Genomic DNA, 27,076 nt, shown 5'->3' on the forward strand with positions numbered 1-27,076 from the left:
AAATTATTTGTAATCTTTATGTTTTTTTATCCAGTTGACCACTTGATTAAATGTTGCACCTAGGGCAGAGGATGTGGTGTTACTTCCAGAGCTGCAGACTTTGCAACTGGGGAACCAGGTTGGAGTTTCAACTTCAGCTCAACATTCTGAATGTTAGCACTCTAGTTACTCATTAGATCACTGTAGTAAAGCTGCTGCTCACCAGGGAAGTCTGCTGCTGGTATTCAAAGTGCATGTTTCAGTCTGCATGTCAGAATTATTTTATGAAAGAGAAGAGGATTTGAGAAGTCAAAATGTGCCCTAATTTTTCTTTCTGCAGAACTAATCATAATTTCTATAGCAAAATGAACCCCCTCGTTGTGTTCCTTTGTAAATTAAATGTTTTAAGTGTTACCACTTTATTCCAATCAAGATGGCTTCAGGTGTGCCATACTTTTGTCATAAGTAAGACTGTTAGCGCTCTAGTTGTTCGTTAGAACACTCTGGGACATTCTGTCATTGGGCTATACTTGGGCTACATCTGGGTGACATTTGGGCTACATTTGGGCTCTTTTGTCTCTGGTGACCATTTTGGGAGACTTATTTGTTATGATGTTTCCTAATTTCCTCATTTACTACAGTCTCCTCAGTAGGAAATACTTTCAGTTTTTTACTTCGATTCCATCAAGAAGGCATTCAGATGTGTCACACATTTGCCATAAATTCAGAATGTTAGCACTCTAGTTGCTTATTAGATCACTGTAGTAAAGCTACTGCTCACCAGGGAAGTCTGCTGCTGATATTGAAAGTGCATGTTTCAGTCTGCATGTCAGCATTTTTTAATTAAATAGAAGAGGATTTGAGAAGTCACTCAAAATGTGCTCTAATTTTTCTTTCTGCAGCACTAATAATACTTTCTATGGCAAAATGATCCCCTAATTTTGTTCCTTTTTAAATTAAATGTTTTAAGAGTTACCACTTTATTCCAACCAAGATGGCTTCAGGTGTGCCATACGTTTGTCATAAGTAGGACTGTTCGCGCTCTAGTTGTTCTTTAGAACACTCTGGGAAGCTGTAGTAGAACACAAAGGAATCAACTGGCAGTCTCTGCCCTTGTTGGATGTACATGTTTTACTGAGAATGTCAGACTTCATTCTCACATAACTGAGAAAGATAATGTGAAGTTACAGAAAATATGCTCTTAGTTTAGCTTATAGATCACCTTACAAACATCTGTGAGAAAAGCTTGAGAAAATAGTTTTCTTTAAAACATCATTCATGATATCACAGCAGAAGGCTTTTTCACATGGTAAAATCACCACAATTCCTAAAATGAGTATGGTACCATCAACAAATGATTTATAATGTAACTAAAGTCTTAAAACCTTCTAGTAACTGCAGTGCTTTTTAATGAGGTGCTATCATGTATATTGGTCCCAAGATGGCTGCCAACACTTCTTGGATGAAGTGCTGTCAGCCAATCAGCTCTCACAATGAGATGTGTGGTTAGGCTCCGCCCAGATATATATATGATTTTACTTTTGATTTTCTCAGGAACTACTGAATGGATTTACACCATTTAAGCAAAAGGCACGAGTCTGAACTGAGGACTACCTCTTTGCCAAATTTGGTGTAATTCCGTTCAGCACTTCGGGCTGTAGCTGCGCCAACAGGTCCTATGGGAAAATGCATGGGGAAAACCTGTTTTGGGATCCCCCTTTTTTCTCAGCCCCCGCTTGACGAATCACCATGAAATTATCTGGGTAGGAGCGGACCGGAGCTGGCCAAAAGTTTGCAAACTTTCGCGAAGATTCATCAATCGACGCCAACGTTATTCCAAATAGAATGTTGCGGATTTCCTATGGAAAATAGGTCCTAACTATAACTACCTACTGGCGACTGCCAGTAGGTAATATATATATATATATTTCAGAGAGAGCTGCCAGGGGAATTTCCTTCCTACCATTAGGGCCCACGACCAGGGCTTTAAGAATACCAGGTCGTGTGCTCAGCACCTGCAGTTCTAACAAGCATTAAAAATGCATTAGGTCTCGCCTTTCATTAAGTTAAAGCCATTTGCTTGGCTATACAATACCATTAGCAAAGCAAATGGCTTTTACTTAATCAAAAACAAGAACTAGTGCATTTTCAATGCTTGTTTGCTAATGCCATCCGCTTCCTCTGACTTAGCAAAGAGACTGATTTTAGAGAGGCTCAACACCTAAGTGAAGGCAATCACTCTTATTATTCACAGAATCTTAGGCCTTCACTGACGCAAAACAGAAGTGCAGAGCTCAGCTGCAGACAGACTCAGAGTTAATGTTGCCACATAAGACTGCGGTCTTTGTGCATTTTGTTTTTTTTACCACATTGGTGGATTAATGCGGATGGATTGATCTGAAGTTGTAATTTACACGGTAGTGTGTTATCTTTCCTTATTGGGTAAACTTGCAAACCGCTGCTATTGTGCGCCTCCCGCCGTTAGTACATTTATTCCATAGGATACGGGCTGGCCATTTACCCTGGAGCGCGTGCACTAAGGGAATGTCACACAGGGTTTCACGTGCATATTGCAGCCGCTAGCTGAGTCTGGTGGCAAAGTTTAATCCTTTTTGAACATACTTCATCTGCAGAACTTATATCACTCACTGCCTCTGGTTTTCTCTGCAGAGGTTGGAAGCTTCTTGCTCTCAGCAATCTGGTTATTCATATTTGCGTCACATGCTCACAGATGGATGGATAACTTCAAAAGAACAGCAAATTGAGGTGTTCACACAGCAGTCACCTCAGATGTGGCTCACCAAACGGAAGCTTGGAAGCAGAAATAACTACTTGATGGAGACAGATGCCCTTTGTAGCATGTACCTGGGAGGCGCCTCTCCAAACAAGGGAGGAGAAATCCCACCACAGCAGATCGAATGAGGAAAGTGCATGGCCGTGGTGCTCACGAAACCACTGCCAGTAAAAGAGTCTGCGATGGGGGAAGCACAGTGGAAAGCGGAGGAGAAATCGCGGCACTTACACATAATCTCAGAGCCGCTCTGGGCCTCTGGTTTAACCACACATGTGTTGAAATCACCGAGCAGTGCTAGCCATAGACAGGGGCAGCACGGATAGAGCGTGGACGAGCGGTGGCCTCAAGGAATATTAATGTTAAATGCGACGCCAGTACAGGCGGACGAGGGGCAGCTGGACGGGAAGCCGTAGAGCAGTAGAGGACATACCGAGCCGATCAACACACAAAAAACAAGATTTGAAACACAGAGAGCGCGTGGCAGAGAGAGGCAGGGGGAAAGCGAGGGCCAGATACAGTCTAGAGAGGGTGGAGCACTTTAGATCATGCATATAAGCACCTGCAGTGAAGACATCTCACAGTTAATTATCTTCCCAATCAGAAGCTAGTAAACAAGCTAGAAGCACACCCCCTACTCACGGGAACAATAATGGCATCGGCCTGTCCAGATGGGCCAGCCTAAAAGTGGGCAAGGTGGTAACCCAAAAGCCCAGTTTTCAATCACGTGCCAGCGTTTAACATAAACGATGACGCGTGCCAATTGGAAACAAGGACGGGGCTTAAAGTCCCTTCCATAACTGTATTGATTCCAAAAGGCCCTCGCATGGCGAGAGCAGCGCGCCAACGCCAGGCGAGACCTGAAAAGCAGATGCTGAGTTGGGTCCCTGCTGGGATCTCCATTTTTGCCCTCAACCTAAGGGTTCTTGATATAAAAAAACTGGCAGTGCCCATCAGAAGGTCTTCCCGCTGCCTCCCAGCATCAACATTAAAATAGAAAACAGGCAGCGCTCCAAAGTATATGTTGATATAGTGATTAGAGTCTAATTTCAGTTGCAACAACCGGAAACTCATTTGAGTAAATGGTGAAATGACTTCGGAATAAATATAAATGTAGAACATGTTTGCATATTGATACACATTTCAATGACATAAAAAATGACGTTTTTACCAAGACGCAATATGGTTTCTTCAACTAGAAAAAAAATGCCTCACAAAAGTTTGCTCATGGAAATACTGAAACTAACTAACATTGTACGTGGTTAGAAAAGGGAAAGGAGCAAATCTCTGTGGGCGTGTGGGGTACAATAAAAAAAACCAGCTAATAGCACACTGAGAAATAGATGTGAATATTTGTCACCATCAATATGGTAGAAAAGAATTGACACAAAAGAAAATGCGTGAAAATAATAATGTTTGTTTAGATAAGACAACATACATCGTGTTCATAATAATTTTAAAAAGAAGCATATAAGAAAATAATATTACATCACAAGTCAACTTTTAATGGCACATCTCCAAACTGTATTTTGGGCATAATCTCCTGATGCACTATGGCATGTGTGATGGTGCTGCACACGGTAAGCAGGCCTCGTGCGGCTGGGCCCTACAAACACACACAGACAACTTGTTAGGCACTGTGGGCCGGAAGTCACGAGCGATCTCTTCCCATTTATTTATACCCTCTGGCCACGCCTGGCCAGAGGTTGATACAATGTGAATTAGCCCTTCCGAGCTAAGGGTCTCAAAATAGAAACTTAGCGGCAACTAGACCGCTACATCCCATCCCATATCAGTATTCAAATGAAATAACAATAGGTTAACACATAAAGTCTGTAAGTCTTTGACTCGGCCTCGGATTGGGCCTCAGTTCATACCGCTGGCAGTATCCACAACGACTTGCTTGATGGTTGGCGGGTGCCTTGGTGATAGTATCGGTCGCGGTGACCTCAGCCTCGGTGGCCATCGGTGGAGGCAGATTTGCTGTGTCTTGATTGACCCCGGGGCTTAGAGATTGGCTCCCAGTGGTGGCACCTCCATCTTCAACTGGGCCAGTAGGCACCCAGCGGGTGTTGGTTTCATGCACTCGCTTGAACCACAACATTTTCCTGGTGATGACTTTGTCACCTTTTTGTGCCGTTATGGCTATCCCGTTGGTTTTCAGCACGGTCCATGCCCCAGGTTTGTATGCGGTGAGGAACTTGCCTCCGCTGCGGCGAGCTCTTACGAGAACGATGCATCCTTGCAGGATAGCCCTTGTCTTGGCCCTCCTTTTCTTACTGGCTCGCTCGTTGGTCGCCATCCTTTTCCTTTGGGTGGTGGCAGGGTCATAGGTTTCTGGGACCCAACCGTCACTGGCTGGGATGGTGTCACGCTGGGTTCCTGCTAGCATCAGTCACCACGGTGACCGCTGGGTAGTGCAGTGTGGAGTACTGCAGTATTCCCGTAGGAACCGGTGCATCGCCACTTCTGGATCGGCTTGTTCGGAGATAGCGATCGCAGGATCTTGTTTAGGGTCCTCATGAAGCGCTCTGCTTCTCCGTTAGCCTGTGGCCACTGCGGGGTGATCCGGTGGTGGTGGAGCCCTAGTAACGCTAACATATTCTTGAACTCGGTTCCATGAAATGGGGGTCCGTTGTTGGACTTGATTTCCTGTGGGAGTCCGAAGAGTGAGAATGTCCTTTCCAGTACAGGTTGCAGGTGAGCAAATGACGTAGATGCAATGACTTCAACTATAGAGTATTTTGTACAGCTGTCAATAATCACTGCAGTTACTTGAACATCGGGAAAACTTCTGAAGTCTATACTTATTCTGTCCGATGCGGCTGTTACTGGGTCTTCTGTTACTAGCGGGGCAGGGTGTTCCTGGCTGCTTGTGAGGTGGCACAGTCGGCAGTTTCTTACGAGCGTGTCTACCGCGGCTTCGAGTCCGGGGAACCACACTTTCTCACGCATGCGGCATTTCATCTGCATTGTGCCTTGGTGACCCTCGTGTGCTAGAGCGGTTGCCCTCTCCTGGAGAATTGCCGGGAGAACTATACATGAACCCCTTAGTACTATTCCATCCGCTGCAGTTCTTAATTCCTCATGCACTCTGCAGAGCTTGCTCAGCCCGTCTTTTTCTGGCGTAATCCACCCATTCGTTCCGTGTAAAAAATCTTTCCAGGATACTTGCTGAAGAGAATGCAGCACTTTCATTAGCACAGCGTTAGCCTTTGTCTCAGCTTTGATCTCATCTAAGTTGATGGCTCGCGGGCAGGCCCATTGAGATATCATATCCACAAATTCCTCTGTTCTTACTTCCTGGTCGCCGCTGTCTCTGGCTGTCTCCGTCGGGTGTTATGATTGGAAATGTGTGTTTTTTTTTGCTCCAGGTCGATATACCACCTCCATTTGGTAGTGCTTGAGTTGTATGGCCCATCGTTCGATTCTCGTGGAGGGTGTGGCGCCATGCCTCTGAACAGTGGGAGTAGTGGCTGGTGGTCGGTCACCACCCAAAATGGATGTCCACTGACGTATAGGTGGAAATGGTTGCAGGCCCACTTGATGGCCAGTGACTCCCTCTCCATTGGAGTGAGTGCCTTGCTTCTGAAGGCGAGTAGTGTCCACTTGCAGGTTCTATCTCCTGAGTCAGGAGGGCTCCTAGCCCGACAGGGCTAGCGTCCACGATCAGTTCTGTCATCTGCGTGGTGTCAAAGTATGTCATGTGGTCCTTCCTAGCTGGGCACACTTAATCTTCTGGAATGTGTTGTCTTCTTGGCCCCACTTCCAAATTGCATCTTTCTTTGTCAGGGCGCGTAGTGGTTCGGTCAGCGTGGCCAGGTTCGGTATGATCCTCCCACAGTTGGTGGCCATCCCAAGGAAGCTTCTGACCTCTGATGCCGTTGTTGGAGCAGGGGCTTGTTGTATAGCTTGTGATTTCCTTGGGTCTACTCTGACGCCATCCTGGCTGAAGACATACACGAAGAACTCAATCAACTTCTGGAAGAATGAACACTTGTCACTATGAAGGGTGATTCCATGCTCAGCAAGACGTTGGAGTGTAGCCCGGAGATGGCAATGGTGTTCTTTCATCACTGACATTGAGTACTCTGTTGAGTCCTGACGACACCTCCCGGACAACGTTCTGGAAGATTTCTGCGGCTGACGGGATGCCTAAATTGAGTCTTTTGTAGCGTGGGAGACCGATATGGGTCGAAAAGGTAGTGATATATCGACTTTCCTCAGCCAGCCTCAGTTGGGGGTAGCCTGCGTTGAGGTCAAGCTTAGAGAACCAGTGAGATCCGTTGAGGTCAGCTAGGATGTCATCAACTGCGGGCGCCAGAAGCCTTTCACGCTTGATTGTCTGGTTGGGCAGGCGCATGTCGATGCACAGCGAGATTTTCTCTAGCTGCTTCGGCTTCTCCGCAATTACCATAGGGGATACCCAGGGTGTCAGCCCTGTGTCCTTCTCAATGACAACTTGTCGTTCCAACTCTTGCAGTTCTTGCTCCACGAGTGGTCTTAGGTGGAAAATAATGAGTCTATGTCTTACGGTTACTGGCTTCACAGCTTTATCGATGTGTAATTTGATCGGGCTGTTTTCATACATCTGGGGCCACTGAACAGATGTGGGAATAGGTTTAGGACGTCTACCGTTTGCAGTGTTTTGATGGTGTTTGCAAAGGTGACCAACCTAAAGTCTTCGGCTGTGTGGCTCCCTACCAGAATGTCTGCTTCTCTGTCAACTACATGAAAGGTGTTTGTGACTTTGAGTCCTTCTGCTTTGACCTGAATGGTCATCTTCCCCTTAAATGGCAGAGGGGTTTGGTTGCCATACGTGAGGATCCCGACGTGCAACAGGGGACAATGCGGGCCGTGGATTGAGCCGCTTGTATTGTTGGCACCCCATCATGTTCAAGGATGCTCCTGTGTCAATCAGTGCGGTGACCTGGGATCCTGCAATTTCGATGGCGCAGGTGGGTTGTGGGCGCCTCTTCGGCTTAAGGTCACTTGCAAAAGAAATTTGGTAACATTCGCCTTCCTCATCCGTTGATGAGTCCTCAAGGTAATGCCTCTGTCTGGTTGGCATCCTGGCTGATCTGGTGTTATCAGGTTCTTCGAGTGACAGTTGTTTGACCGCCTTTGACGGGGGCCATCGTCCTCGGGCTACCCGGGTACTCGGGCCTCCTCTACACACCACTGCAAAGTGGTTGGGTGTGCCACATTTAGAGCATGTTTGCCCTTGAGCCAGGCATTCTTCCTGCGGCTGTTCTTCATTTCCGCAGTACCCACAGCGCGGCCGTGTGCCCCTCTTCCTTGCCACCTGCCTTGGGTGTTTTTGTTCTGGGATCGGATTGCATCTGCTCTTTCTGTCTTGATGGTAGGAGGTTTCTGCGCCTGTTGGGTGATTGCAATATTCATTGCCGTAGATCTGGTGACTGACAGATCATGCGACCTAGCCATAATGAGGATATCCTCCAGAACAATCCCTGGTTGGCGTAGGATGTGGGTCCAAAGGTCTTTGTTCTGGCAGCCCTGTATCACTTGGGCCCTCACTTCCTTGTTTTGGTCGTCATCCATACACGTGCTTGCCAACTCACGCAACCGCGCATCGAATGCAGCCATCGATTCCCCCTCTCTCTGATGAGCTTGGCGGAGTTTGAACCTCTCGTAGTTCGGGTTCAGTTGAGGGTCGCAGTGCGCATTCGGCGCTCTGACAGCAGCATCATAGTCGTGTGGTGCTCCCGTGTTCGGTAAGTGGGTGAACAGCTTATAGATCTCGTCTCCTGCAAAGATTAGTAATAGTGACCTTTTGACTACTCTGTTTCTTTCCCGCATTGCTGTGAAATAGTTGTTCAGCTTGCTGATCCAGAGTTCCATCTGGGAGACGCTGCGGCTGAGTCTATGAGTTCGCTGAATGGGGCAGCGTGTTAATTTGTGAGTGCTGGGACACTGGTTGAGCAGCAGGGGGCCCTACGTGCTGAGCAGGTGGCACCGGTAGTGGTGCTTGGTGGGCCTGTTGGTCAGTCATACTTGTGTCTGCAGGGTGCACTTGGCGTCAGGCTAATTCCTCCTCCAACCTTGAGGAAAGAAAACCTCAGTTGAAGAGTGCAGATATCCACTTGCACCCCACGTGTTCTGGGTGGCAATGGGAAGGTGTCTATATGCGCCTCCTTGTGCTTTGCCCAGGCTGGCTGTGATATTAGCAGCCTGGCTCCTCCTTCCTGAGTGGCTCAGCCCCAGTGACCAGTGAGGGGCGAGGGAAAGGCAAAGATGCAGTGCTCTGCGCCTAGAGGCATATTGCATGCCTCTCGTGCACTGTAATTATGATGTAGGGGCCCAACTGCGCATGCACGCACTACGCGGCTCAACGCAGGCTTCAGACCGGTTCACCATCGGGAGCACCAGCGTTGCTGTAGCATGCAGAGGCTGTTACGGGGTCCAGGTGAATGCAGGCTCATGTGTACCTGAATGCGCCAGCATGGTATTCATTTATTTTGGACATTTAAAAGATGCAGAGCTTATATTTTGGACATTTATAAGAAGCTGAGCTTTTTTGCCAGGTAGCCACATAAGAGAGTGAGCATTTCAATGTTACTTGTTGTATTATACATCTGGATGCAATTATGGAAGCAGCAAAAAACCAGTTGGACCGCTAACTGTGCTAAGCACAACGTTTTAGGTTACATGTTTTTAAGCCATGCCCTTAATTACATCAAAGCGGTACAAAAGGGGGTGGTGATGGACGGAGCATCAGAACCAATCAAACACTCACACCCAGTCAACAGATCTGGGTTTGATCCATCACCATTAATTACATCAGACACGCCCCTTTGAGAGAAACCCCCCAGTTTTTTCATTCCACTTAAAGCCCTGCCCACGACACACTGGCTATACTACTGCTTTGTTCTTAAGAAAATGCTTTCCTGCATGATTTCACTGGCCTGCCTCTTCTCACACAATCCCTAGTATAGGGTTACCAAACGTCCCGGATTTCGCCAGACAGTCCCAGTTTTCAAAAGGACAATCCCAGTGTCCAGAAGATTTCCTTCATTTTAAACTTATGTTCCGATTTTTGGGACAAAGGTCTAGTACTCCTGAAAGGAGAATTGACAGTTGTGCTCTCCTTAAGTAAATATGATTGACAGGTGGACTGCCCTCACCACCGAAGACACACTGAAGACGATGAAGTCAATCCACTCGGGGGCCCCAACAGCCTCCTGCCCCCACCACATCTTCAACAGAGCCGCCAGCACCATCGCACCCATGCTTCGCCACATCATCAACTGCTCCCTGGGGAACGCCTCCTTCCCTGACGACTGGAAACACGCTGAGATCAACCCCCTCCTAAAGAAGCCCTCGGCGGACCCCACCGACCTCAAAAACTACAGACCCATCTCCCTGCTCCAGTTCCCAGGTAAAGTCATCGAGAAAGCCATCAACAGCTAACTCGCCACCATCATCGAAGAGCACAACATCCTCGACCCATCCCAATATGGCTTCAGAAAAAACCACAGCACAGAAACCACCCTCCTTGCCGCAACAGACAACATCTGCTCCCTACTGGACAAAGGAGAAACAGTGGCCCTCATCCTCCTAGACCTCTCAGCGGCCTTCGACACGGTATCCCACCGCACCCTAATACACAGACTCCAAGACACAGGGATCCAAGAGAAGGCCCACAACTGGATCTACTCTTTCGTCTCTTGCTGAACGCAGCGGGTCAGACTCCCCCCTTTCCTCCCGGACCCTACACCAACCACCTGCGGAGTCCTCCAGGGGTCCTGCCTCAGCCCACCGCGCTTCAATGTCTACATGACTCCGCTCACCCCCATCGTCAGAACCTACGGACTCAACATTGTTTCATATGCAGACGACACCCAACTCCCTATCCAACGAAGCCAATGCAGCCAAACACAACATCCAAGAAGGCATGGAAGCTGTCGCTAAATGCCTACAACTCAACGCCGACAAAACAGAAGTACTCATCATTGGCCCACATCCCAATGCCTGGAACGACACCTGGTGGCCCCCCACCCTCGGAAGCCCACCCACCCCCACAGACCACACACACAACCTTGGAATCATCCTAGACTCCGAGCTCAAAATGGACTGCCAGATCAACTCCTTTGCATCCTCCTGCTTCCACACGCTCCAACTCTCATGTAAGACCTTCAATTGGATCTCCCTCGAGCACAGACAAAACATCACCCATGCACTCATCACCAGCAGACTCGACTACGACAACGCACTCTACACCGGAATAAACAAAAACCTCACCGCAAGCTACAAAAAATCCAGAACGCCGCCGCAAGACTGGTCCTCAACCTACCAAGACACTGCCACATTTCCCAGTGCCTGCGCACACTAGACTGGCTCCATCGAGGCTAGAATCACCTTCAAGATCCTCATCCACGCACACAAAGTCTTCCACAACACCGGACCAGCATACCTCAACAGCTGACTCAACTTCCATGTACTCCAAAGAACCCTATGATCAGCCCAGCTCTCCTATGCCATGGCTCCCCGCGGCAGAAAGACCAGATCAGGATGCCTCTCCTTCTCCTTCTTCGCGGCCAGAGCCTGGAACAGCCTACAGCTCCACCTCAGACAGATCACATCACTCCCCATCTAGATGAGAAACCTCAAAAGTTGGCTCTTTGACAAACCCCCATCTTGATGGACTGGAACCTGTACCTACCCTCCTCCAGAGCGCCTTAAGACCCTTAGGGGTGATTAGTCACACTCTACAAACTACAAACACGTGATTGAGTGATTGATATAGGTTCTTTCAGCCAGCGGCTGCATGCATGCTGCAGCAGATGGAGAGACAGAGTGGGGGTGGAGGGCAGGGGGCTCAGGTCATGGCATAGCTAATGTTATGTATATGTCGCTTGTAAATGTGTGGCATACATATATATTTACACACACTTACCACGTGTGTGTGCATGTATGTGTGCACACATTTGCAAGGCTACTCAAAATCGGGACTGGTCATACATGAAAGTAATGTAAAGGCTTTAGTCCTACTTTTATGTCTGGTCTGTGTTGGTTTTCTTTAATCAAAATCTGATCACCCTACTGCAGTAAAAAGTTCAGAACCAGCAGGGTAATTTCACCTTTGAAATAAGAATGCTGGGATGTCACAGGTGCAACCAACTGCACTGAGCAATGGGATTAAAGGGACCACAATATTAAGGGAATTTCCAAGCATGTAACATTTTATTTTCTATGTTCTATAACACACTTTTTTTGTGTCGACAAATGCTTTCTATATCGGTACTTTGTACACAACACAGCAGAACAATGTCATACAATTTTTAAAAAACGATTACAGAAGGAGACAACATGAACAGAGTTTCTCAACATTTAATAATCATTTTATTCAAGAGTTAATTGTGATGAAGTGGTCTTAGACTCTGTAGAGTTATCATACAGGAATAGACAGGTTTATATTTCAATGCACAATCAGTTTGTTGGGACTTGTGATAGTTGGATGATAATTATAAAGTTGTGTTTGGAGTCCCTTGCCAAGCTTGCCGACCGGACATTTTTGGACTATCCATGCACTCATCCAATCACCCAGACACTACCCTTGCACTCATCCATTCAATCAGTTGCTACTCACGCACTCATACAAACAACCAGACACTAGCCATGCACTAATTCAATCACCCAAGCAGTACCCATGCACTCATTCATTCACTCAGGTACTACCCATGTAGTCATGCAATCAACCAGGCTCTACCCATGCAGTCATCCAATCACCAAATCAGTACTCATGCACTCATCCAATCACTCAGGCACTACCCTTGCACTCATCCATTAACTGAGGCACAACGTATACACACATCCACTCACGTAGGCACTACTCATGTACTCATCCAATCACCCAGGCAGTACCCATGCACTCATCCAATCACCAAGGCACTGTCCATACACTCACCCAATCAATCAGGCATTATCCATGCACGTATCTTATCACACAGGCACTACCCTTGCACTCATCCATTCAATGATGTGCTACCCATGCACTCATCCAATCTACTGGGTGCTACTCTGGCTCATCCAGGCACTACCCATACATTCTTCCAATCACCCAGGCACTATCCATGCACTCACACAATCATCCAGACACTACATTTGCACTCATCTATTCACTCAGGCACTACCCATGCAGTCATACAATCAATCAGGCACTACTTAAGTATTAATCTAATCACCCAAGCAGTACAAATGCACTCATCCATTCACTCAGGCACTACCCATGCACTCTCCCACTCACCTAGGACCTATCCATGCACTCATCCAATCACCCAGGCACCACTCTTGCACTCATCCATTCAATCAGGTACTACCCACGCACTCATACATCAACCAGGCACTATTCATGCACTAATCCAATCACCCAAGCAGGACCCATGCACTCATCCATTCACTCAGGTACTACCCATGCAGTCTTGCAATCAACCAGACTCCACCCATGCAGTCATCCAATCACCCAGGTACTACCCTTGAACTCATCCATTCACTGAGACACTACCCATGCACTCATCCACTCACCTAGGCACTACTCATGCACTCACCCAATCCATCAGGAATTATTCATGCATGTATCCAATCACTACCTTTTCACTCATCCATTCAATTATGTGGTACCCATGCACTCATTGAATCACCCAGGTGCTACTCTTGCTTTCATCTAGTCAGCCAGGCAATACCCATACACTCTTCCATTCACCCACACACTATCCATGCACTCACAAATCACCTAGACACTACCTTTCCACTCATCTATTCACTCAGGCACTACCCATGCAGTCATGCAATCAACCAGGCTCTACCCATGCATGTCATCCAATCACCCAGGCAGTACCCATTGCATTCATCCAATCACCTAGGCACTACCTGTGCATTCATCCACTCACTCAGGCACTACCCATACACTCATCAAATCACCCAGGGCACTACCCATGCACTCATCCATTCACTCAGGCACTACCAATGCACACATTCAATCACCAAGGCACTACCATTGCACTCATCCACTCACTCAGGCACTATGCATGTGCTCATCCATTCACTCGGGCACTATCCATGCAGTCATCCAAGAACCCAGGCACTACTAATGCACTCATCCAATGACCTAGGCACTACCCTTGCACTCATCCAAACACCCAGATGCTACTCTTGCACTCATTCAGTCACCCAGGTACTTCCCACGCACTCATACAATCAACTAGGCACTACCTATGCACTAATCCAATCACCCAAGCAGCACACATGCACTTATCCGTTCACTCCGGCACTTTCCATGAACTCTCCCAATCACCTAGGCACTATCCTTACACTCATCCAATCTTCCAGGCACTACCCTTGTACTCATCCATTCAATCAGGTGCTACCCACGTACTCATACAATCAACCAGGCACTATCCATGCACTAATCCAATCACCTAAGCAGTACCCATGTACTCATCCATTCACTCTGATACTATCCATGCAGTCATGCAATCAATCAGGCTCTACCCATGCAGTCCTCCAATCACCCAGGCAGGACCCATGCACTCATCCAATCACTCAGGCACTACCCTTGCACTCATACACTCACCTAGGCACTACTCATGCACACATCCAATAAACAAGGCAGTAGCCATGCACCCAGCTAATCACCAAGGCACCATCCATGCACTCACCAATTTACCCAGGCATTATCCATGCACTTATCCTTTCACCCAGGCACTACCCTTGCACTCATCCATTCAATGATGTGATACCCATGCACTCATCCAATCTCCCAGACACTACTCTTGCTCTCATTCAGTCACCCAGGCACTACCCTTGCACTGATCCATTCCCTCAGGCACTATCCATGCACTCATCCATTCACACAGGCACTACCCATGCACACATACAATCACCCAGGCAGTACCCGTGCACTCATCCATTCACTCAGGCACTACACATGCACTCATCCAATGACCGAGGCTTTACCCTTGCACTCATCCATTCATGCAGGTGCTAACCAGCACATATCCAATCACCCAGACACTACCTTTGTACTCATCCATTCACCCAGGCATTACTCATGTACTCACTCATTCAGTCAGGCACTACCCATGCACTATGCAATCACCCAGACACTAACTCTACACATATCCATTCACTCAGGCACTACCCATGCATTCATTCCATTACCCATGTACCATTCTTGCATTCATTCATTCTTCATTACACCACTCAACCAGTCATTCACTATTGCAAACATTTTACACATACTTACACACACATTCATTCATTCAGTGGTTTTATAACTGTAAAAATGTTTTTGTGATTTGTTTTGTGATTTTACAACTTCTTTTTTTTCTCTTTTTTGAAGCAAAAAATAACAGCAGCTGGCAGTGGAAAAACTTGAAGAAGCTCTTAAAAACAAGAGAATACTGCAAGAACCCAAAGACAAAATCAACATTTGTGAGTCTTACATATGTTGTGGAAAGCTGTTATGATCTGCTCTTCAGCACTAACCACAACTCCACAATCCATACAATAAGTGGCCATCTGGCTGCATTGAGGATCGATGTCTTGAGACTATTGTTGAACTTCAGAAAGCACTCTTTGTCCAGGTGTTAATGCACTTGCTGAAGATGTAGACGGACATTCAGCCTCTCATTGTCTCATTGTAGCATTAATGGGTTGTTGTGGAAAGTTTTCAGAAGGTAGAGCACTGAAGTTCTTATTTTATTTGTACCTCTTGAGAACCTCTTCCTACAAATTATGCATTGCACAATTGTTGATGCAGTTTTGGGTTCTTCAGAAGGAATTGTTAACAGCTCCCATGCCATGCAGCTTTTTTTCCTTTGGAAGCCCCTCATCTTCAGAGACTTCCAAATGCAGTTCCTGGACTTCCTGGTTTTCCTGTTGTTGCTGGTTTTCCCCTGTTGTTGTTGTTGTTGTTCTGTTGTTTGAATTGCCATTTCTTTAATAAAGTTGTTAAAAATTAATCAGAAAATTCAATACACCTTGTCTCAGTCAGTCAGTCAAAAATACTTTATTCGGTTAATTAAAACCATAAAAGCATACTATACATGAAGTTAAAACTGGAATTGATAAAATATTGATTAGCAGCAGAAATGTTTACACAAGGCCAAACATTAAACAGTCAGGAACAAACAATCTATAATATGACATTTATAAAAAACCTTAAGTCAATTAATCTAAGCTGAATCTTGAGAATCCATCTCATTATTTCCCCCGTATAAATTGTCAACACGATTTAAAAATTTTGAATAAATCAGGAAAGACAACCAAAAAAAAAAGACATCATAAAATCCTAAATTCATTAAGATCAAATAATATAGTCATAATTATAAAATCACTCATTTTTTCTTCTTTACCCTAGTTGCTGCAATGAGAAAGCTTGCTATACTAAAAATCTCCCAAACATTAGACAGCAACTGTAGGTACATAAGTGCTGGTTTTACTTGTAAGAAGCCTTTGTCTTTTAGGATTGGGAGAATAAAGCGCTACCGGATGTGCAAAAAGTGCTCATAAAAAAAGATAAAATGTATTGTGTCCTACACAGAAAAGTTATCGCATGACCAGACACCCAGATCCTCCACCTTTTTCCAACCTGGAGGATCAGCAAGAAGAAAGTGTAGCTGATTTAACCTAAATCTTGTCAAAAGGAAGCGGTGGTTAGGATTAGTTTCCACAATCAAATATGGTTCCATTGCAGGAGATGTTTTTAATAATTGATGGGCGCGTACAGTTGATTTTGTCAACTCCCTTCCTTCTCTCTCCATGGAGACCATATATAGATAGGAACGCTTTGCCCACTGCAAGTCACCCTTAAATAATTTAGCTGGCGAGTTAAATAACTCTGGCCGACCCAGTTTCTCCGCCAACCTTTTAACATGGCTCAACCAAGGGATACGGCAAGCATGATCTAAATCCAGACAATCGCTTAATATCTCATGGTTTAGTTCTAATTCGGGGTTTAACCAGGTTGTAATCCATTTCAGGAGAAGTGCTAGGGAAATTTGGTCCTCAACAAAGCCAATTCCAAGCTCTTGATGGATTATATATGCAGGAGAGGATTGTGGGACCGCTAACAAATTCCTTAGAAATTTGTTCTCAACCACTTGAATTGCACTAGCCTCTCTGAAACGCCATATGTCCGCACCATAGGTTGCACTAGAGATACATTATGCTCTATATATTTTTAAGAGTGCATGCATTGGTTTTGTCACTAGTTTCTGTGCGAAGGCTAAGACTGCGGATGTGGATCTTGCCAAGACATTCCTCTTTGCGTGTAATTACGGGATCCATGTGCCTCGTTCATCAAATAGAACACCCAGATAGGGAAAGGTAGTAACCCTGGTGATCACATTGCCCTCACACTGAAGTGTTTTGACCCTTTTAGGCTTAGTGCCAATTATCATTGTGTGCGATTTTGAAAAATGTACGCTTAGATCCAAATATTTCATAAATATGGCAAAGGAGTTTAAAAGATGTTGTAGACCAACCGCCGTTCTTGCTAATAGTGCGGCATCATCCACGTATAGGAGTGCCGGGATCAGTCGCGCCCCTACACGTGGGATTTCTTTACTGGCTTTCCCTAATACATGCTCCAGGTTGGTAAAGTAAAGGGTAAAAAGTAAGGGAGCCAAAATACACCCCTGCCTCACACCATTTGTAATACATATTCTCTGGGTGCAATTCCCCTATTGATCATATCTCACGGTGGCAGTCAGGTCCCTATGCAGATCGGCGAGGAAATAGACAATATTTTTATCTACGCCTAAGTTGAGAAGCATCAGCCATAATTTTGGCCTATTCACTCGGTCAAATGCCGAGGAAAGGTCCATGAACGCCAGGTAGTGTTCCCTTCCTGGCAATGGTGTACTTCCCAATTAATAGGTGCAGGTTGAGGCACTGATCGATTGTGCCTCTTCCTTTCCTGAATCTGTATTGCAAAGTCGAGAGCGTGTTAGATTCAGTTAACCAAGCTGTCAATTTGCCAAGTATCACCCTTCCAAGTACCTTAACAGCAGAATCAATAAGCGATATTGGTCTATAACAGCTTGCATCCCCTCTATTTACTTTTTTAAAAATTGGGATGATTACTGACTCTGACCATGAGCTAGGGAGTCCTATTTTACAAGCGGAATTAAAAACATGAGCCAGTATTTTGGACCAGCACATTGTGTCCGACTTAAAAAGGTCGGCTGGGACACCGTCTGGTCCAGGGGCTTTATTGCCAGTCATTTGTGCTATGGCCTCCGCAACTTCTGACTCCGAAAACATCAGAGTGTAAGCTTTAACTTCAAAAGTAGTGCCTGAGGGTCCTTGGTCACCATACATAGATTTAAAGTGGTTATACCAGTCTTGCTCCTGTATAATACAATCTAAGGGGGAGAGGAAAGATTCTTGGAAGATAGGCTTATTCACAATGTCCCAAAATTTGGCACTATTTTTGATAACATCAATAGAGAGTAAATCATTCCATGCCTTTTGTTTGATCTCATTTTTGCGTTTATAAATTGCCAGTTTATATGATTTCCTTATTGCAGCTAATACACACTCATCTTGTGGTTTAGATTTTAAAGCCACTAACAGCTTTCGATGAGCAACTGAGCAATTGTGATCGAACCATCTCTCCCCTTTATTCTGGTGTTCCCTAGCCGGGCATTTGAGATCAGAAGCCACCTGGGTGTAAATTTTAATATATGCCGTAAGGACCTCCCTGTCCCTCAATTTGGCGTCTAAACAAAGATTCATCTCTCTTCCGCCAGTGTACGACAAATTCACCTGAAAATCCCCCTGTACTATCGAGCACCATTTGAGTCTGCGAGCCTGATCTATAGGACGAACATCCAGAATCGGAGCCGGTCTATCCAGTTTTTGAATTTTCTTAAAACCACCCGCTAGTGTCAGGCTAATAGGGTTGTGATCGCTATACACTGACCACATGATGGTATAATCCATCACCCAAAAGGTCAGACCTGCACTAATAAAGATATAATCAATAATGGTGTGCGCACCTCTGCCTTTAAAAGAGGGAATATCTTCACCCTCTTGGCTAATGTTAGGATAAAATAAATCATGGTCCGCCAAGATACTATCAAAAAAACCACCCTGCAGTGTATGTTCAAAGTGGGTTTCTGAATGAACGGCAGCACTCAAGCTATCCAAGACATAACAGTATAGGTGACAACGATGTATATTAAATTTGCCTAAAATGATAACCGAATAAGAAGTAGTTTGTTTCTTACTATAAGAATCAAGGAAACAATTCAGACTGACCAAATGTTCATTAATTATAACTTTGTCAAATGAATTATAAAAATTGACAATAAGCAGATTTGGAGCGTTGGGGATAATAATCTGTACCACTAAGCAGTTCGGTGAGCCTGAGTCCAATTTACAATGGTTACCTGCAACTTTTAGGGAGATCAAGGTCATAAGACCGCCCTTTGCCCTGCCTTTAGTGGAGGATTTAGCTGACTCCATATAGATTGTGTAACCGTCCAACCAGAAATTATTCTCAGTGTCCCAGGTTTCTTGTAGTCCTATAATACAAAATTCACTTAAAAGGTCTATCCACCTGGGATCATCTGACTTATTTTTGAGACCTGCTATATTCCAACTTAAGATTTTAGTGCATTGTACCGGGTTCCTCAGTGACCCCAGGGTAAATTCACTCAGGCATCTCTTACTATTAACTCCGTCCCCATTATAGCCTTCAGGGCGAAGAACTAGTCAATCGTTACTGTCCAGCTGGCTAAGTGGGGCAAATCTGTTTGATGTCGCAAACCTGGACTCTATAGTTCTATTATCTCCGGTAGTATTCTTTGCTGAGTGGTCTTGAGTTAGAGCCATGATGTTTACCCTGGGAGACTGAGTAGCATTATGCAAGAGATGGGGAAAGGAACCATATGCTCCCTGACCAGCCCTATATCTCAGTAACCCCCTACCATCTCTTGACCTTGTGCCCATATCAGGTGGATAAAAAAAGCCCAAAGGTAAAGCTATAATCCCTCCTCTGGCCCTGTCAGAACTCCCATGAAGGACCCACCCCACCGCATCTAACCGATCAAAATTAATCACTATACAGTCACCCTTTGTTTTTGGTCCGTTCCCCACCTAACCTACCCGCCTTGCCATTATGATGTGTGTGGATGCACTTAAGCCTCCCTCAGAAGCCCTACTACACCAAAACATCACTTTACGCATAAGCTCTTCAGTTGTCTCGATGCTATTGCTTTTGAGAGGAGGTACACCTGCTAGGATCACTACCAAGGGGGAAGCCTCCGGGGGCAAGTCCAGGATTATTTGTTTAGCAAATTCTCCTGGGGTTGGTAAATTAGGCCCTGCAGAGGGTGATGTACCGGGTTTCCATTTCATGGAGCTCGCAGCTCCTGTTGTGTTATCGCACATTTTACTACTACAGGCAACAGAACTAGAAGTAAGTCCCAAAGGCATTGGTGTTGGTGTAATTACATTGCCAATGGTTGTAATACAGGATGTTAGTTGACTTCTAACTTCCTTGACCTGACCTATTTTGTTACCCACAGCATATAATTTATGGGCCTGGCTCCCACTTGCACTGAGGACATCAAGTTTGGACATGGTCCAAACCAGATTTGACACACTTAAATAAGTCATCTTTTAGCGATTCAACAAGTTTGTCAATGTGTATAAAAACCGGGTCCAAATCTGCATTAACCAAATTGGTAGAAAGCTGTCTCTCCGTGGGTCGTTGGTCAGTGCACGCCTTCCATGTAGAGAGCTTCTTGGTGGCCGGGCTAGTTTTTGAACATTTTTTCCTCCCTTACTTTACAGAGGCTACAGCTACAGCCCCGTCACTAAGCAGGTCCATACTTCCCTTATACTCCGGTCTGCTGCTGGGGCCGGATATGGAAGCAAAGTCAGTGTTGTTAGTAGGCGGATCTATATTTTGGCTTTGGACAATATCTAGACTTATGACATCCTCAGTAACAGTTTCTGCTAAATTGTCGATCCCCAACCCCATCTGAGCCTCCACGTCTTGGATCTCATTAGTTATAGCCCCCACAGCAGTAGTCAGATAGGAGATGATGGAGGCACAGTTACGTGGGATTTAAGCCTTAGATTTAGTCGATACAGCAGAGCAAAAGTCCTTTTGCTTACCTATTTTGATGACCTGGCAGAAGAGGAGTGGCCCGGTCTGGTCTCAGCCATTCGCGGACGGGCGCTGATGGGCCTGCCGCGAGCGTTTAAGTAAGCCCCCCTGGGCGCTCACAGTGGCTGGCAATATGGTGCCTCCGGGCGCGGGTGGCAAAGGCTCCTGGGAAATGCAGTCCAGGACAGGCACAGGCACAGGCTTTCCGGTGGTGCGATGCGCCCTGGGCGCTCACAGCTGCTGGCAATACGGTGCCCCCGGGTACGGGCGGCAAAGGCTCCTGGGAGATGCAGTCCAGGACAGGTGCAGGCACAGGCTTTCCGGTGGTGCGATGCGGCTCACTATAATCCTCTCTAGAGAATGAACCAAAAAGGCATATGGGTGTGTTCTTTCCAATGTTATAGTTGAAAAGTGTATTATCAAATCATAGTTCTTTGTTTCTTGGTCACATGATCTTCACGACGAACGGCGTCATCGCGAATACCAGAAATTGAACAGAATAATATTTTGTTTGAAAATAAGTAGTCAAACATAAATTTTAATCGACTGATATTAAACCCCAAATGAGTATCATACAATGTAATATGTATAAATATGTGTTATACACTTTACTGAACTCGAGTTTTATTGCGGTTGCCAATGTCATCGCAGCTTCCGGCATCCCCGTGATCACTCAAAACACCAAATAAAAGGCTTTTAATTAAAAAATGTCTTCCTAAAGTTAGGTTCAAAGAGTCTATCAATAAACAACTTGTGTCAAATATTAATTAGAATATGTCTAAGTATGTGTCCTAGAGTTTCTGATAAAACATGCACACTATGCGATTACTGATGACGGCGGGGTCTAAAGAGTCACCACGAATATATAAAACATCACATTTAAGAGCTTTTGTCAAACGACTATCACACAAACTCAAATATAAACTCTACATTAATAAAGAACTAATGTCTGCTATTAAGTAAAGTCTGTCTATACGTGTGTTTAAGACTTCCTCAAAAACATAAGCCTTTTGCGACATCACTGCAAGCGTCGAAAATATAAAAAAATGGAAAGAAAAAGAAAACAACACTTAGTAATGCACTGAAGAAAATACAAGCTTAGAAAAATGACATTTCACTTGTACAAAAACAGATAAATTCAGCAGTTATAGTTAGCTGAGTTAACTATAACTCGTGTCCCTGCAATGCACTGCTGATCACCTCACAGTTTACATTACTCATGGCTAGGTCAGTGACATCACTGATGACATCCCTGATTGCATCATGAACACAATCTCTGACGTACTCTCACACCCCCATATAACATTTCATACACCCACTCCAACTTTCACACTACCATTCTCAAAACCATTGACACAACCATTTCAGTACTTACACACCCACTCTCTGATTCATAGGTCTAGACACACATCTACTTAGTCACCCATACAGCCACTCATATACCATCTCACTCACTAATACAGCCACTGATATATCCACTCATACACCCATACAGCCACTCACACACTGTCAATCACTCATAGAGCTACTCACACACCTACTCTCTCACCTAGAGAGTCACTCAGGCAGCCATTTACTCACCTTTACAGTTATGCATACTCACTCACTTATTGATGCACATACTAACACATACTCACTCACCTATACAGTCACTGACACAAGCATATGCTCACCCATACAGCCACTATCACAATCCCTCACTCACACATATGTTATGTTATGTTATGTTAAAAAAGATTTCTAAAGCGCTTGTACACCGGTTGGTTTCTTGACGCTGAGTACTAGGGAGTCGCCTACCCGGAAACAGTTCATTCGTATGCTAGGATGAATAGCAAGGTTTTGAGAGATTTTCTGAAACGCAATAGGTCAACGCTTGATCCGATTTCCAGGGGGAAGGAGTTCCACAGACGGGGGCCAAAGTTGCAAACCTGCATCCCCCATGGCGCTTCAGCTCGAAGGTAGGGACAGTCAGAAGTTGTAGCCGTTTAGTAAAGCCAAGTGGTAGACCAAGGTATGTTGCATTAGCATACACTAGACGTGATAGCACCATGGCTATCAGGACCTGTACCAGAGCTGCCTGGGTCAGTAGCCTACTTATCTTTCTTATTTTTTGCATCTGAAGGAAGCAGGTGGAAATCACCAGAGGTCGTTGCCTATGGAGACCCCTAAACTTTTCACTGAAGGGGAGGGAACAGGGGGGGTCTAATTCTCGTGGCCAGTACTGTGGGCCCACTGATTGTAGCCACCACCTGTCAGAACCAGTTCGTTTTTGCCTGGGTTTAGTTTTAAGTGATTGTGGTCCATCCATTGACGGATGAATGTCATGGTGGATTGAAAGTCAGATATTGACTGGGGGGAGTTGTCAATTGTGAATATAAGTTGGAGGTCGTCGGCATAGTTGAAAGTGACCATTCTTCTTTCCTTCAAGGATCTGATCAGTGGGAGAAGGTAGAGGTTGAACAGGTGCGGAGAGAGCGAGGAACCCTGTGGGAACCCGCTGGTGGTTTTGAGTTTGGAGGTTGTGAACTGGCCAATACGGACTGCCTGAGTGCGGTTTTTCAGGAAGGAGTTGATCTATCTAAGGGCTGGGCCCTGGATGCCTGCCTCACTGACACAGTCTGCCAATATATTATGGTCGACCGTGTCAAATGCAGCCGAGAGATCTAACAGCACCACGGCCTCAGGAGTACCTCTGTCCGCCTTTTCTCGTAAGGAGTCCAGTACCACCAGTATTCCATGGAGTGGGCTGGATGAAAACCCTCTTGGTGTGGGTCAAGGAACTCAGTCTGTTCCATGAAATTGGACAGGCATTTTGCAACATGGGCTTCTAATACCTGGATAATGGATTAAACCCAGATCTGTGACTGGGGGTGAATGCTTTGCCAATGTGCAACATTCCGTCCATCATATTGTGTGTTTTGCTCTTCACCCTATGTGGGAAGGGTATGCCCAGACGTGGGTCCCATGCTCACTATGCCACTGGAGGAAAGCTATCCTGGCTGAAGTGGGATGAAACCCCAAAACCGGTCCTAGGATGCTTGATTCCGGTCCAGGGAAGACATGGCTTGGCAGTTCGGGCTGGACTGTTCCCATGAGGCACAGGGTCAAGACTGATTTGCATATGGCCATGTCTGAACTGGGGTGGCGTGGTGAGCAAAATAACGATGGATTAAACCCAGATCTGTGACTGGGGGTGAATGCTTTGCCAATGTGCAACATTCGGTCCATCATCTTGTGTGTTTTGCTGTTCACCCTATGTGGGAAGGGTATACCCAGACGTGGGTCCTGTGCTCACTACGCCACTGGAGTCAAGCTATCCTGGCTGAAGAGGGGTGAAACCCCTAAACCGGTCCTAGGAAGCTTGATTCCGGTCCAGGGAAGACATGGCTTGGCAGTTTGGGCTGGACTGTTCCCATGAGGCACAGGGTCAAGACTGATTTGCATATGGCCATGTCTGAACTGGGGTGGCGTGGTGAGCAACATAACGATGGATTAAACCCAGATCTGTGGCTGGGGGTGAATGCTTTGCCAATGTGCACAATTCCGTCCATCATCTTGTGTGTTTTGCTGTTCAGCATATGTGGGAAGGGTATGCCCAGACGTGGGTCCCATGCTCACTATGCCTCTGGAGTCAAGCTATCCTGGCTGAAGAGGGGTGAAACCCCGAAACCGGTCCTAGGATGCTTGATTCCGGTCCAGGGAAGACATGGCTTGGCAGTTCGGGCTGGACTGTTCCCATGAGGCACAGGGTCAAGACTGATTTGCATATGGCCATGTCTGAACTGGGGTGGCGTGGTGAGCAAAATAACGATGGATTAAACCCAGATCTGTGACTGGGGGTGAATGCTTTGCCAATGTGCAACATTCCGTCCATCATCTTGTGTGTTTTGCTTCTAATACCTTGGCCAGATAAGGGAGCAAGGAGATGGGGCGGTAGTTTGCCAGCTTCTGGGGATCAGCACTTGGTTTCTTTAAGAGGAGGACCATTATAGCCTCCTTGAAGGCATTAGGGACACAGCCCTGGGACAGGGAGTTGTTTAGGAGGGTGAGGACAGGGTCCGGGGAGGTGGTGAAGGTTGCTTTTAAGACATAAGGGGGGCAGTGGTTCAGAGGGGAGCCAGATCTGACCTTTGCCAGTAGGTCTCGCAAGGTCCCTGAGTCAATGGGCAGAAAAGAGTCAAGGGAGTGGGACTTCCTGGGCGTGGGAGGGACAATTTCTAAAGACGTAAGGGAGGGAAAACTGGCTTTGATGGCAACAATTTTATGAATGAAGAAATAGTTCAGAGAGTCACAGAGGGCCTGTGATGGTGTGGGTTTGCTTAGTACTCTCTCTGGATTGGACAGTTTGTCTACAATTGCAAAAATGTCATTGGCTTGGTTGTTTGAGGTTAGGATTCTCAAGGAGAAATGAGCTGCCTTAGCTGTGGAGATTGTCTTTTTATGTTCCTTAAGTAGGTAATTTTACCTGCATGTGAATAGTCCTGCCTCCACTTCCTTTATGTTTCTGATTGGGGGAGGGGGAGTTTTTGTTGTTTTATTTCGGGGGAACCATCTCTGTGCCTCATGACGGTGGGTTAATCTAATTTGTTTAAGTGGGGCATGTTCATTGCTGCCAAGATACTCTCCTCATGGAGGTTGACATTGGGTGTGGGGTGGGGAGCTGTGTTGACCAATGTGGCGATAAAGTTGTTATTGTCAATGGTGTTCCATTTTCTCGCCATTCCCCACCTATAAGTAGGACTTTTTCCAGTATTCGGGTGCTTTAAAGTGAATTTTACCAGGTGATGGTCAGACCATACACAGGGTGTGATGGATAGAGCGGATACCACCAAGTTGATGGTCCAAAGTTGGTCCAGAGTGTGACCTATTAAGTGGGTTGCTGAAGAGATCTGTTGGGTGAAATTCATGATTTTTAGTGATTCACTCAGCTCGATGGAATGTGACTCTCCTTGAGGGTCGTTTGCCCAGTAGTTGAAGCCATCTATCAGGAGGATTCTGGTGTGATTTGCTACTAGGTGTGCAATTTGTCCTCCCATACAGTGGGGGAACAGGGGCATGTGCTGAGGGGGCCTATAGAGTAATACACATATAAGCAGGGCTGAGTCAGACTCAAGTTTTATCACGGCGTTATCTACTGCGGGGAGGCAGAGTGTGGTGATGGCAGTGAATTTCAAATCCTTGTGCATGATAGCCTCTACTCCGCCGCCCATCTTGCCTGGAGGGCGGTTTGTTTGCAGAATATAGTATTCATTTGGTAGAGCAGCTAGGATGTCGGCGAGGATTCAGGAGTGAGCCAAGTTTCAGTGAGCAGAAGAATGTCAGGTTTTTCTGACTCTAGGAGAGTAAAGATTTGAAGCTGGTATCTACCTAGGGATCGAGTGTTAAGATAGAATATTAATATAGCCTTGCGCTCATTTATTTTTTCCTGTTGCCGATGGGGATGTGTTGTGGGCTGGTTGACCTCAGGGAACAAATGTCGAGTCTGAAGTATGCTGTTTTGGAGCGGACAGGTGCTGATGGGCTTGACTTCGGCGCACCGCCGGCGCTCCCGCGCTGCAGCCGGCATTTATACCAGCTGCTTGCCTAAACCCCTCCTAATGGCCCACGAGATCTGACACCGGGGAAGGAGGCAGGAAGTTGCTGGAGTGCTCTAGAGTATGAGTGCTCAAACGTGGTTAGTTTTCCATTTGGTTATTTTAAAAAACACAATCAAATTCATACAGTTTTAAAAGGTTTAAAAATGCAAAGCACGTTGCAGTTAAAAAATCACTGTTACCGGGTGGCGGGCTCTTACCTAGAGTGCCCGTTCCTGTGCTGCAGCCGGCATTTATGCCAGCTGCTTGCCTAAAGCCCTCCTGTTGGCCCACGTGATCTGACACCGGGGAAGGAGGCTGGAAGTTGCTGGAGCGCTCTTGAGTATGAGTGCTCAAACGTGGTTAGTTTTCCTTTGGTAATTTTAAAAAACACAATCAAATTCATACAGTTTTAAAAGGTTTAAAAATGCGCAGCACGTTGCAGTTAAAAAATCACTGTTACCGGGTGGTGGCCTCTTACCTAGAGTGCCCGCTCCCGTGCTGCAACTGGCATTTATGCCAACTGATTGCCTAAAGCCCCTCCTGTTGGCCCACGTGATCGGACACCGTGAAAGGAGGCAGGAAGTT

The sequence above is a fragment of the Triturus cristatus genome, chromosome 6 (genome assembly GCF_964204655.1).
Source record: "Triturus cristatus chromosome 6, aTriCri1.1, whole genome shotgun sequence".
Taxonomy (NCBI): domain Eukaryota; kingdom Metazoa; phylum Chordata; class Amphibia; order Caudata; family Salamandridae; genus Triturus; species Triturus cristatus.